At 38.8% G+C, this 11,464-nt stretch overlaps 1 protein-coding gene across 1 annotated transcript in view; it reads left to right on the top strand.

Moving 5' to 3' along the window:
• The first annotated feature begins 349 nt into the window (after positions 1–349).
• Positions 350–11,464, top strand: part of PKIB (cAMP-dependent protein kinase inhibitor beta) — a 106,566-nt gene continuing 95,451 nt past the window's right edge. Inside the window, exon 1 of the mRNA XM_032651930.1 lies at positions 350–481. The gene's annotated coding sequence lies outside the window, so the exon portion shown is untranslated. The remainder of the gene's footprint in view (positions 482–11,464) is intronic.

The following is an 11,464-nucleotide window of genomic DNA, read 5'->3' as shown; positions in this document are numbered from 1 at the left end:
AAATTCCCTCAGTCACATCAGGTAAATTCTTAGTAGAAACTTAATCCTCCCCCAGGGGAACTGAGAGTGGTAGGCGAGGAGGGCATGGGTTCTGTGATGATTTCTGATGATTAATTGTTAACGCGCACGCAGGAAAAAGAACGCTGCCCAGGGAGCCAAAAGACAAGAACCACCGTCGCGCCGGCCCCGAGAGCCCCTTGGCGGGAGTGGCTGCACAGAGAGCAAGACCCGGGTGGGGGAAGGGGGGAGGGGCCCCGCACGCTCGGGGGCGGGTCCCGGCAGCCGCTCTCTCCGCCTCCGGAGTAGCTGCCACTTCCTGGCTGCGCCCCAGCCCAGCAGCTCAGACGCGGTCGCACCCTCGTGGACGGTAGAGGCGGCAGCGAACTAGAGCCCGCGTCGCAGTTCGTGGCCACGTAGAGGCCGGGCGAGCCCGGGCACCGGGACCCAGCCCAGGCTCGGCGAGCAGCTCTGCGCGCGGCTGGTACGTACGTGGTGAAGGGGAGTCCGAAGTGGTGGGGGTCTCTGGAGCGAAGATGGAGGGAAAGGACTTGGGCAGTCAGGGGAGACTGAGAGAGCGAAGATGTGGTTATAGCAACTTTCCTATTTTCCGGCCAGTCCGCACGAGCATGGGGGGAATTCAAAGTGGACGCCTCTTTGGCCAGAGCGACCACATCATTTAACATGCAGAGGTACTTGCGGAGTGGAAGGGGACGCTCAGGCCAACAGGCGTAACCAGGGAGGTCTGGTCACCTCTTTTTGCCCACTGTGCCCTGAAGCTGGACATTGGTGATATCCTCTCATAAGTTGCTGAGCCTTCGCCTCTCGCACGGGCAATGCCACGTCGCTTCCCATGGACTGCGCGTTCCCAGCCCCAGGCAGCCGCTCGCGGCCGCCGGGTCAGCAGAGACCAGTGTTCTCGCCGGCTCTGCCCGCGTCGAGCTGTGTGGCTTTAGCCCAGTCACCTCATCTCACCAGTCTCCATCCATTATTTGATAAAACATGGGAATGATTAGATCGGGTCAAATCAAGAGTTCTCTGCAACTACTGGGTTTTCACGGAGCCTAGGACACCGGCCGGCAGCCAGGGAGGGACGGGAGTGCAGTGTGGTCGCAGGGGCTCAGGAGATGGAGGGCGTGGGTCCTGACTGCTGATGCCATAGCAACTCGTTGCCTTCAGGGGGAGATGACCCCAATTTACCAGCTGTCCTGACTGGCAGCCCCTGACGAGTGAGGCTGAGCTGAACGGGCCAGTTTCATCTTCGTAGAGCTCATCCCAGGGAACACATCCGAACACGGTTTCTTTGGAAGAGCGCTTGGTACAAGTGGGGCACACAGGAAACACTAAGAAAACAGAAACCAAAAAAAAAACGGCAGGTGAAATTATTAGAGTCTGTGCAGGACTGTAAAATGGAGATTCGATGCTGATGACCACTTAAACATTCAACTAGGAAAACTAAATACTAAAACACTCATATTAATGGTTTGGATACTGAAAAAGTATGGATTAGAACTACTGTTGAGTATTGCATTTCTCTTGGTGTACATGTAGATTCAAAATCCATCTGTCCACTTTATCTCTTCACAAGATGCCTTTCTTCTTATTGACATTGCTACACATAAAAAAATTCCTTCTGGGATTTAATATTCAGAAAGCTCAGAATTTGGATTGTTAAAATGAGATCTGATGGCCATAAATCTCACAGGAAGTGCTGTAATGGCGTAGGTTCTGGATCAAGGTTAGTTAGACCAGCAATTTGAAAACCTTGTTTTCCTGTAGTATGTCAGGTGCTGGTCAGTAACCCTCTGCTGACACTATGTTAAGGGAGTTCATTTTCTAAAACAGTGTTTTGGAAGATCAAATGATTTAATTTTGAAGCAAAGTATATATTAGAAAAAAGTTTGCAAAAAGTTTTTAGTAATTGACTTTTTAGTTTTATCTTTACCACAACTTTCTTCAACAAAATATCAAAGACTAATGGAATACCTTATGCAGGATATTTGAAATTGTGTCAAATTTCATTCTTTGTTAAAGAATTTTCTCTCCTCTTTAGTCAATTTTAAACTAGAAGTTTAAATTTTTAGAAATTTACCCCTTTCAATGATTTTTAAAGAAATTTTGCCAAGTTGTAAAACCATCACCATAATTCAGTTTTAGAACATTTTCATCACCCCAATAAGATCCCTCATGCCCATTTATAATTACTCTCTGCTCAGCTTCAGGCAACCACTAATCTTCTTTCAGTATCTATAGATTTGCCTTCTCTGGACATTTTATATAAATGAAATCATAAAATGTGGGATCTTTTGTTTATAGCTTTTTTCACTTAACATACTGTTTTTGAGATTCATCTATATTGTAGCGTGTATCAGTATTTCATTCCTCTTTATTGTTGAAGTTTTCCATTGTATGGATATACCACATTTTGTCTATCCATTCGCCAGTGGATGGACATTTGGGTTGTTTTCAGCTTGAGGCTATTGTGAATCATGATGCTAAGAACATTCACATGCAAGTCTTTGTGAGTACATGTTTTCATTTCTCTTGGATAGATATTTAGCAGTGCAATTGCTGGGTTGTATGATAAACGTATGTCTAGCTTTTTAAGAGCAGTATAGAGTGAATTTTATGTAGAAGTTACGTATTTACAAAATGTAGAAAATTCTGGAGAAATAAATGTTTCTTACTAGATCATATATGATTTGATATATACATAGAGAGATGGTTGGACAGGAAACACTTTGCTTCCTTTCAAATTTAGAGCTCAGATATAGCAAACAAATTTGCAAAAAAGTGTAACATTTCTCAGAAATAAAATATTTCTAAAGACAGGTTTTTTTGGAGCAGTTTTAGATTCACAGCAGAATTGAAAGGAAGGTACAGATTTCTCAAATACCCCCTACCCCTACACACGCATAGCCTCCCTCACTCACCAGACTGGTATGTTTGCTACAATAGATGAACCTACGTTGACAAATCATAATCACCCAAAGTCCGTAGTTTATCTTAGGGTTCACTCTTGTTGTTGTACATTATATGGCTTTGGACAAACACATAATGACATGTAGTCATCTATCATAGGGAGTATTCTCACTGCCCTAAAAATCCTCTGTTCTCTGCCTATTCATCCCTTCCCCCAGTATCTTTTTTTAATGCTAAATGAGAGTAAATCAGGCTTAATTAAGACTAAATTTCCTGCAGTCTCCATTGAGAATGGGAAATAAAGCAATTTGAAAATCGTATTGAGTTTTGAGTGGGATATATTTTTCATTCATGCTCTCAAAGACAAATAGCAGTTTTATGCATCTGTCCAGGTATAAAGCATGCTACGGACTTTATAAATCAGAGTAGACATGTGTTCTCCAATAACGCCTATCCTTAAAAAGTGATGGTGTCCAAGAGTTGGGTGCTTGGTTGGAAAAGAAGTTCAGAGCTGTCTATATAAGAATAAAGCAATTCACATTTGTACATGTTCCTGAATAGGAGGAAGGAATCTCACCTAGGATCCTGGATCAGTTAAAATAGGATTTCTCATCTGAGTTGATGAGACTCAGACCTGAATGGCTTGATAGTAAATTCAGTGGTTTTCCATTCCTTCAACACAAGATTTTAATTGAGTTAGAAAAAAAAATTCCTTTCTGAATATCAGAAAAACCCTATAAATCCTATGATAAAATAAGCATCCGTAATTATGATGCCACATAATTCTTCTAGGTACTAATTAAACATATTTTATTAGATATAGAGATCTAAGGCCCAAGTTTAAGTGATTGACATGTGCAAAAATCATGTATTATCTATCCTATCTTACTGTTTTAAGGCTCCTATCTTACTGTTTTAAAACTTCTGTGGTTAGTACATGCTCTCTGAATCCTGTTGGTCTTAGTAATTTTTATATTAGTAGGATCAATGTACTTTTTATAAGTCATTATCAGTTAGTGACATTACATAAAGAGAATACTTGAACATACCCAGAAAACCAAAGTGGTTATTATTATTTTTCTTTTTATTGGAAGTACAATTGACTTTGAGAAATTAAATAGGTAGTCTACTTTATACTCAAGTGGGATATATTTTTCATTCATGCTCTCAAAGACAAATAGCAGTTTTATGCATCTGTCCAGGTATAAAGCATGCTACGGACTTTATAAATCAGAGTAGACATGTGTTCTCCAATAACGCCTATCCTTAAAAAGTGATGGTGTCCAAGAGTTGGGTGCTTGGTTGGAAAAGAAGTTCAGAGCTGTCTATATAAGAATAAAGCAATTCACATTTGTACATGTTCCTGAATAGGAGGAAGGAATCTCACCTAGGATCCTGGATCAGTTAAAATAGGATTTCTCAGACTGGAAAGTGGGCCAAGGGAATAGAAATACTTTAAGACTGTGTAGTCTGGAGCCAACACAGCCTGAACACTTGTTTGGGGGAGCAACAGCAGAAGCGTTTATAGACAATATAAATGGAGCTAAATGCCTTCCTCTATCTCCTGGATTCCGCCTCCTCATAGCCCCTATTTCCTGCTAAGCCCTAAAATCTACTGTGCTGATGAAAAAGAATCCCCTTTGGGAGTGTGGAAATAAGCATGGTTAACTGTAAGTTTTCACTTTTTGGGTGAAGGAAAGGAAGAAACTGAGGTTCAGTGTGATAGTTTCAGGAATAAATTCGTAGAAGACAGGAAGAAGTTAAGCTGTCTTCCCAAACATGCTTATATCAAATGACTATGAAGTGATTTATTTCTACACTAATCTTTATGGGCTGGGTTAATATGTCTCAGAAGAAAACACTGTTCTTAAAATCAGTGTGTGTGTGTGTGTGTGTGTGTGTGTGTGTGTGTGTGTAAACAAGGATGGCTTATAACTCATGCAATTACATTCGTTTATTATTTTTGTATATTTTAAACTTGAGAATAAGTACTTCTATCATGGGGCTTCTGGAGCCAGGTATAATATTAAATCTCAAAACACTGAAATAAGCACCTCTTGTCTGTCTTTCCCAAATCTAATAAAATCTATAAAAAGCTAGATTATAGATATAATGGATTTTGTTGCATTCTGAAGGTTTGTAAAGAATCTATCAAGTCAGGAGATGTTACAAAGGACAGGGCTTGCACACAAACCGCTCTGCCTCTCAGTTTCTGTATCCCTGAAGAAGGATGTCTATCATAATTATGCTCATTGCAGTAAAGCAGCAGAACTTTTCACGGTAGTGAAAAATTAGAAAAACAAACCAAAAAAAGCAACTGTACATCTTTCTAACATGCCACGAAGCTGTATGTATATATCTATATATACTCTTGCAGCTTGGAGAAGATTGGATTTGAGGAGTACTGGACAGACTGTTGTAGTCCAAGCAAGAGGTGCTAGAGAGTGATTCACTGATTAGGGATAAACAGGAGTAGCAGAGTCTAGAAATATTAGGAGTGGAAAATGATCAGGCTTGATGATAACTGGGATATGAATTTAAAGGGAGGTGGGAATGAAGGGTGGTTCTCAGCTTCTTGGCTTGAGGTTGAGGACCAGCACTATATACAAAGGTGGCAATAGAAGAATGAAGGCAGATTTGGTGGGTTTACTGGGTCGGATAATGTCTCCCTAAAATTCATGTACTTCCTGGAACCTCAGAATGAGACCTTATTTAGAAATAGGGTCATTGCAGTTGTAATTGGTTAATATGAGGTCATACTGGAGTAGGGTGGGCCCTTAACCCAGTATGACTGGTGTCCTTATAAGAAGAAGAGAAGAGACACAGAAACGGAGACTCATAGAGGGAAGGCAAGCCTGTGACAGTGGAAGTAGAGATTGGAGTTATGCAGATGTAAGGGATTCCAAGACTTGCCAGCCACCACCAGAAGCTAGGAGAGAAGCATGGAACAGATTCTCCTGAGTTCCCAAGAAGAAACCTGATACCTGGATTTTGGATTGCTATCCACTTGAAATGTGCCCATCTTCAGTATCAGTTGTAAAGATGGTTACAAAATAAGCAGTGTGATAACTTGGGCAGTGCATCCACGGTCCCTCTGCCACCAACCCAGCCATAGATATAAATGAGGTCATTTCAGGTTTTCCATTCATTTTGCACCATATGGGTTTGACAGTATGGGTATGGGACCAGTCTGCAACATGGGGGGCATAGTTTGTATTTGTTTGCCTCAGGGAGGAGTGGGAGAATGTTTTCAGGGGAAGTGGGGAATACTTTCTTCACAGGGTAGATCTGGGTCAGCTCTGTTTGTGGATTTTTGCCAAAGGATATTAAGCTTCAAGTAAAACCCGGCATAGGTTGTTCCAACTCTGAGAAGTCCATGTTTGCGTTCTAGGTTTGAATGCTTTGAAAGGAAATATAAACTTTTCAGGTGTAACTGCAAAATGGGAGGAAACAAAGCATTTTTTTTTACTCATAGATGCTTATTTTTACCAACTCTTTCAAAAAGTATCTTAATTTACCTAATTTGTTGAAAAATTTCATATTACCTGTCAATAATTATTATGGGTCCTAATAGCAAATTGGTTCAGTTCTTCACTTTGTGGGTTTTGTCTCAATGTAATCCACTTAAAATATGGATTAATGAAATATGATTCTGACTAAGGACAGCAGTTTCAGTTATATCTAAGGACATCTCAGATTATCTTATAAAAGGATTGTTAAAAGTTTACTTTATTAGTTAGCTTCTTTCCTGCAGATATTTTTTATCATAAAACCATCACACTATTAAGAACACTGAAAGATTTTAAAATTCCAATTCTAATATTCAAACATAATTGCTTCAGTATTGAGTATCTTCCAGTCTTTGTCCATTTGTAAGAATGTTTTTATATTAATGTAATAATGGTATGCAGTTTGTAAATTATTTTTTTCTTCTTAAAATTATTATTACCAGAATACAAATGAATAGGAAGAGCAAATTTAAAAAAATAACGTTTTTCTTATTATTCAGAGTGACCCATGAAATAGTTTTTGGCTAGATAAAATTTCAGCTCTTAAGGATATGAAACAGAATTTTCCAGTTAGGCCACATTTTAATTTTGCTGGACCCTGTGGCAATCATCAGTTTAACACAGAAATAAGAAAAGGAAAACATCATTAAAATGCATTGCTTTAAATATTGGCAATGTTCAAATGTAGAATTCAGTTTTTCCAAGGACAATATATGCTTGCTATTATAAATTATTCACCAAGAATCACAGATGTGAAAATATAATCAGGTGATTTTTTTCTTTCAGTCTCATCCTTTTGTCAGCTCCCTATTATTACATTATAATGGGTTATTCCACATGTAATTTTTCTGGGTAGGTAATGTTTGCCACTTAAAATACCACTAAGTTTTAAACTTTAAAGTTTTGAAATAGTGTTTCTGAGACCATACACATTGCAGTGAAAATCAGAAATATTCAGAATTGCATTAAGAGGAAAATAATGTCCACCTAAATTCCACCATTAGTTATAAAATTCTTTGCATATATGTAGATTTTTAAAAGAAAAGTGATATATCATATTCCCTTAGTATTTCATCTTACTATATCTTGTCAAGGTGCTAAATCATATTTTTAATGGCTACATAGTGTTCTATTAAAATTTTAACTAACCCCTATTGGCAAATATGCAGAATGTTCCCAAATTTGGTTGTATAAACAGTACCATAGTAGACAACTCTGTTTGTGATCTTTATACACTGTACATGGCTGTTTTATTAATCTCTTTGAATAGACTTCTAGACATGGACTTGCTAGGTCAGTGGATATGCACTTGTTAACCATTTTTGACACATTTTGCAAAATTTCTTTCCAGGAAGCCTGCAGCAATTTATACTCAAAATTTTTACCAACATACTAATACTGTTTAAAAATTTTAAATTTAGAAATCAGTAGGAAAAGATACCTCATATTTGTATTTCTTTGATTGCTAATGAGGCCGAATATTTTTAGTTAGTCAGTATGTTTATTGGATATTTTGGATTTAGTTTTAGGAATTGCTTTTTAGTATTCTTTGCCTGTTTTTAATCCTTTTTTGTTTGTTTCAAGAGCTTTTTATTCATTAGGATGTTAACTCTTTGTATGTCTGTTATGTTGCAATGTTTTAATCAGTTTCGTTTGTTTGCCATTAACTGTTTTAGGGAGCATTGCTTTGTAAAATCCTTAAATTTTGTGGATGTGAAAGCTGTCAATTTCTCCTCGCATAGTTTCTGAGAAGGACTTTCCCCTTTAAACATATTTGTCTATGTTTTTAATAGTACTGTTGATGTCTTTTTTAATTTAAAGTTTTAATCCTTTAGAAGTTATTTTAGTAGGGGATGAAGTAGGTAATCTAATTTTATTATTAACATTTTTTCATCACTAGTCTTGTCTCAAATTCATTTGTTCTGTCATTGGTTCCTTCCCCACTGATTTGAAATAGCATCCCATGCCCCTGCACCTCCTTGGAGCCCACCTCGTTATAACTCGCCCTATCATCCTGAAGTCCCACAGAATTCCCTCTCACATGCCTTCCTGGCCACCATTCCTGCACATGACTGCAGGCTCTTCAATTGCCTCCCTAAACTTCCTTGACCCACGTTTGTCACTCACCACCTCATACCAGGAGGAAAAGGAATTCCACATCCCACATCATAGCTGCTAGCTCTTTCTAAATTCCCATGTTACCAGTTTTGGAACATGTAATTGTATTAGCCTTGCAAAACAGTTAATTTTCTAATGCTTCAAATCTCTGTTTTTATCGTTTGTCTGCTCATTTCTCCTCTCTGCCTTGAAACTTTGTTATGCTTTGTGCTGCGTCTCCCTGACCTAATCTCTGCTTTTTATTCTTCCTTCAAAACCATTCTGTCATGCCCTCTGGAACACCTGCTGAGTCCCAGTAAACTCCTCTTAACCTCCACTTTTTTCTCTAGCCCTGAATCTTGACTCTCCCAGGGGTATCCCACTTCTCCGTGAGTCCTTCCTGTTGGAGACTGCTGATTACTCCATAGGTCATGAATCTCGGGGTAGGGAAGTGGGACACATGCCCTCCATACACCCTCCCACCTGTAGACCATTGTTTCTCTACACTCTTATACTCATTCCTGTTCCTTTGAGCCATCTGGCTATGCTATCAACTACCATTGCTCATTCCTGTGATCTACTCACCACCTGAACAAACCCCTCCTTCAGTGAACACTCCAGCAACAGGTGTACAGTCATCTTCTCCCACCTGTCTCCTGTCCTCAATCTGGGTGACTTCATGTCTACACCCAACACCACAGCCTCTCAGTTTGTGACCTCCACAGTTTCAAGCGGTAGTCTTCTCTTTTACTTCCTTTCACCCAGCCCCTTCTGTAGTCACAACCTGGATTTATCATATGAAATTGTTCCTTCCTAAAATCTCAAATTCTGAAACTCTCTGGGCATAGCATCCTATATTTGTTTTTTTTTTTTTACACCAATCCAAAGATTCACACCTACACTTGTCCTTTGGCTTCATTGGGATGGCCGATTCTTTGATCCATCTATTTTTTACTCTCCATGCTCTGATTGCTTGGAGTAAGATGTTTCTCAGTGGATTGCACATTTCCAATTAGTACAAGTCAGTGGAGAACCTAAGAATTCTGTGTGCTTACCACACTCTCCCCTACAAGTACAGCAACCTCAGAGCCTCACCACCACCTGCCTTGAGTGCTCTGTGACCTAATGACCCCTTATCTTCTTGTTTATGCAAATCACTGCAAGAATCTCTGTGCTCCCAAATAGCACGGCAACTATCCTGGTTTTCCTGGGACTGAGAGGTTTCCCGGGATGATATGTGGAGTAAGTCCTTGACTAAAAGACTCCACATTTTTGAAATTCCTTATTTTCTTTTTTTACATATTACCTGTCTTCATCATCACTTTCAAACCGCAAGCTGCCACTTCATCTGATGTATGTAATAGCTCTTACTGTTCACTCTCTTTATGACCTTTTGAATCTGTTGTGGGTTGAGAAAGTCAGATACCTGAGTGCATTAGTTAGGAATGTTACAGTTGCTCATGACAGCAAATCCACTTCAAATTGGCTTAAGGAGAATGGGAGAATTTATCAGATTTATGTAACCCAGCTTTCAGTCACAGCTTGATCTAGAGCTCACATTATTTTGTAAGGACCCTATTCCCTTCTACTTCTTGGCTCTACTCTCTTTCAACTTGGCTTCATTCTCAAGCTCTGCTTGGTGACAAAATTGCTATCAACAGCTCCAGGCCTAACTCCTCAAGTTTAAATTCAAAGAGAAAAAAGTGTCTTCACTTAGTAGCTTTGGCACCAGCCCTAAGGTGGACTAACTTGCACCACAAACCCAGTCTTTAAGCATTTGCTGGGTTGGAAAAATGTAATAATAAGCCTGTTGAGGCAGGTTTGTGTCATGTATCACTTCTGAGCCAGTCACTGTGGCTCAGGGCACTTAGAGCTTGGATATGTCAGGTCTGAGTCTCAACTTCATTCTCGGAAACAACGAATCACATGCAGTGACTATAGGAGGAAAGGCTTCTCAAGGGGAAATGGATGTTGGGCAGGCAGAATTTTTACTGTCCTCTAAATTGGTGACAAGAGGTTAAAAACAAACCAGAGGCATAAACAGGCTCTGATTAAATCTGTAGGACTGGCTTATAAGTAAAGACTGTGAATATTATTAGTGTATAGGTTTTACGACATAGGTTTTATGACATTTATTTTGACTGAACAACATTTGTTAATATCCTGACTCTTGACTGTTGTCTTTGTAGTTAAGTTGCAAAATAAGTAAGATTTGTATAAATAAATTTTGTGTATTATAATCCTCTTTAATCATCATTAATGAATTTTATTTTAAATTCTACCTGTACAAATAATAATTTGAAGATTATTAATATATAAGAAAGAAGAGAATATTTCTCTCTTACATAACTATTTTTGCAGCTAATATTTATGAAAACATATCGACACATGATTTGGATGATAATAGTAGAGAAAAATAGCTAAGCTAGAAATTAGAAAGCTTTGTTGTAAGGCCAACTCAGCTTTTAATTAGTCATGTGACCCTGAAGAAGTCTCTTAATCTCTTGAGATTTCAGTTTTTGTCAACATGATTGCACCAATATGAATGGTGCGATTTCAGTTCATCATGAGATCAACACAGTGAAAAAAAATACCTGCATTATTCTAAACAGAGCCTATAATTCCATATTTTAGTGCTATATGTACCCATTGATATTCAGGTTCTTTTCTGTGGTTGGTTATAGATATTCCTTATTTAAGTTTTTAATGAATTTTGGAACACAGTACATGCGTCTTTGAGATGAATAGTTAACAAAATTCAAATAAACATCTATTAAAAAGCACCCTCCTGGATTCAGCTACTGTGTTTAGTGATATATTGCAAAGTGGAATGAGACTCCATCTTTTTTTAAGAAGTTTAGGATTCTATCTGTTTGGGGGAGGTAAGAGAAAATAATATACATACCTTTCCTGCCAGGCAGACTGTAATAGGTACTAGG

Source organism: Phocoena sinus, chromosome 12, assembly GCF_008692025.1.
Source record: "Phocoena sinus isolate mPhoSin1 chromosome 12, mPhoSin1.pri, whole genome shotgun sequence".
In the NCBI taxonomy this organism is placed as follows: Eukaryota; Metazoa; Chordata; class Mammalia; order Artiodactyla; family Phocoenidae; genus Phocoena; species Phocoena sinus.
This window is presented reverse-complemented; position numbering and strand designations above follow the sequence as displayed.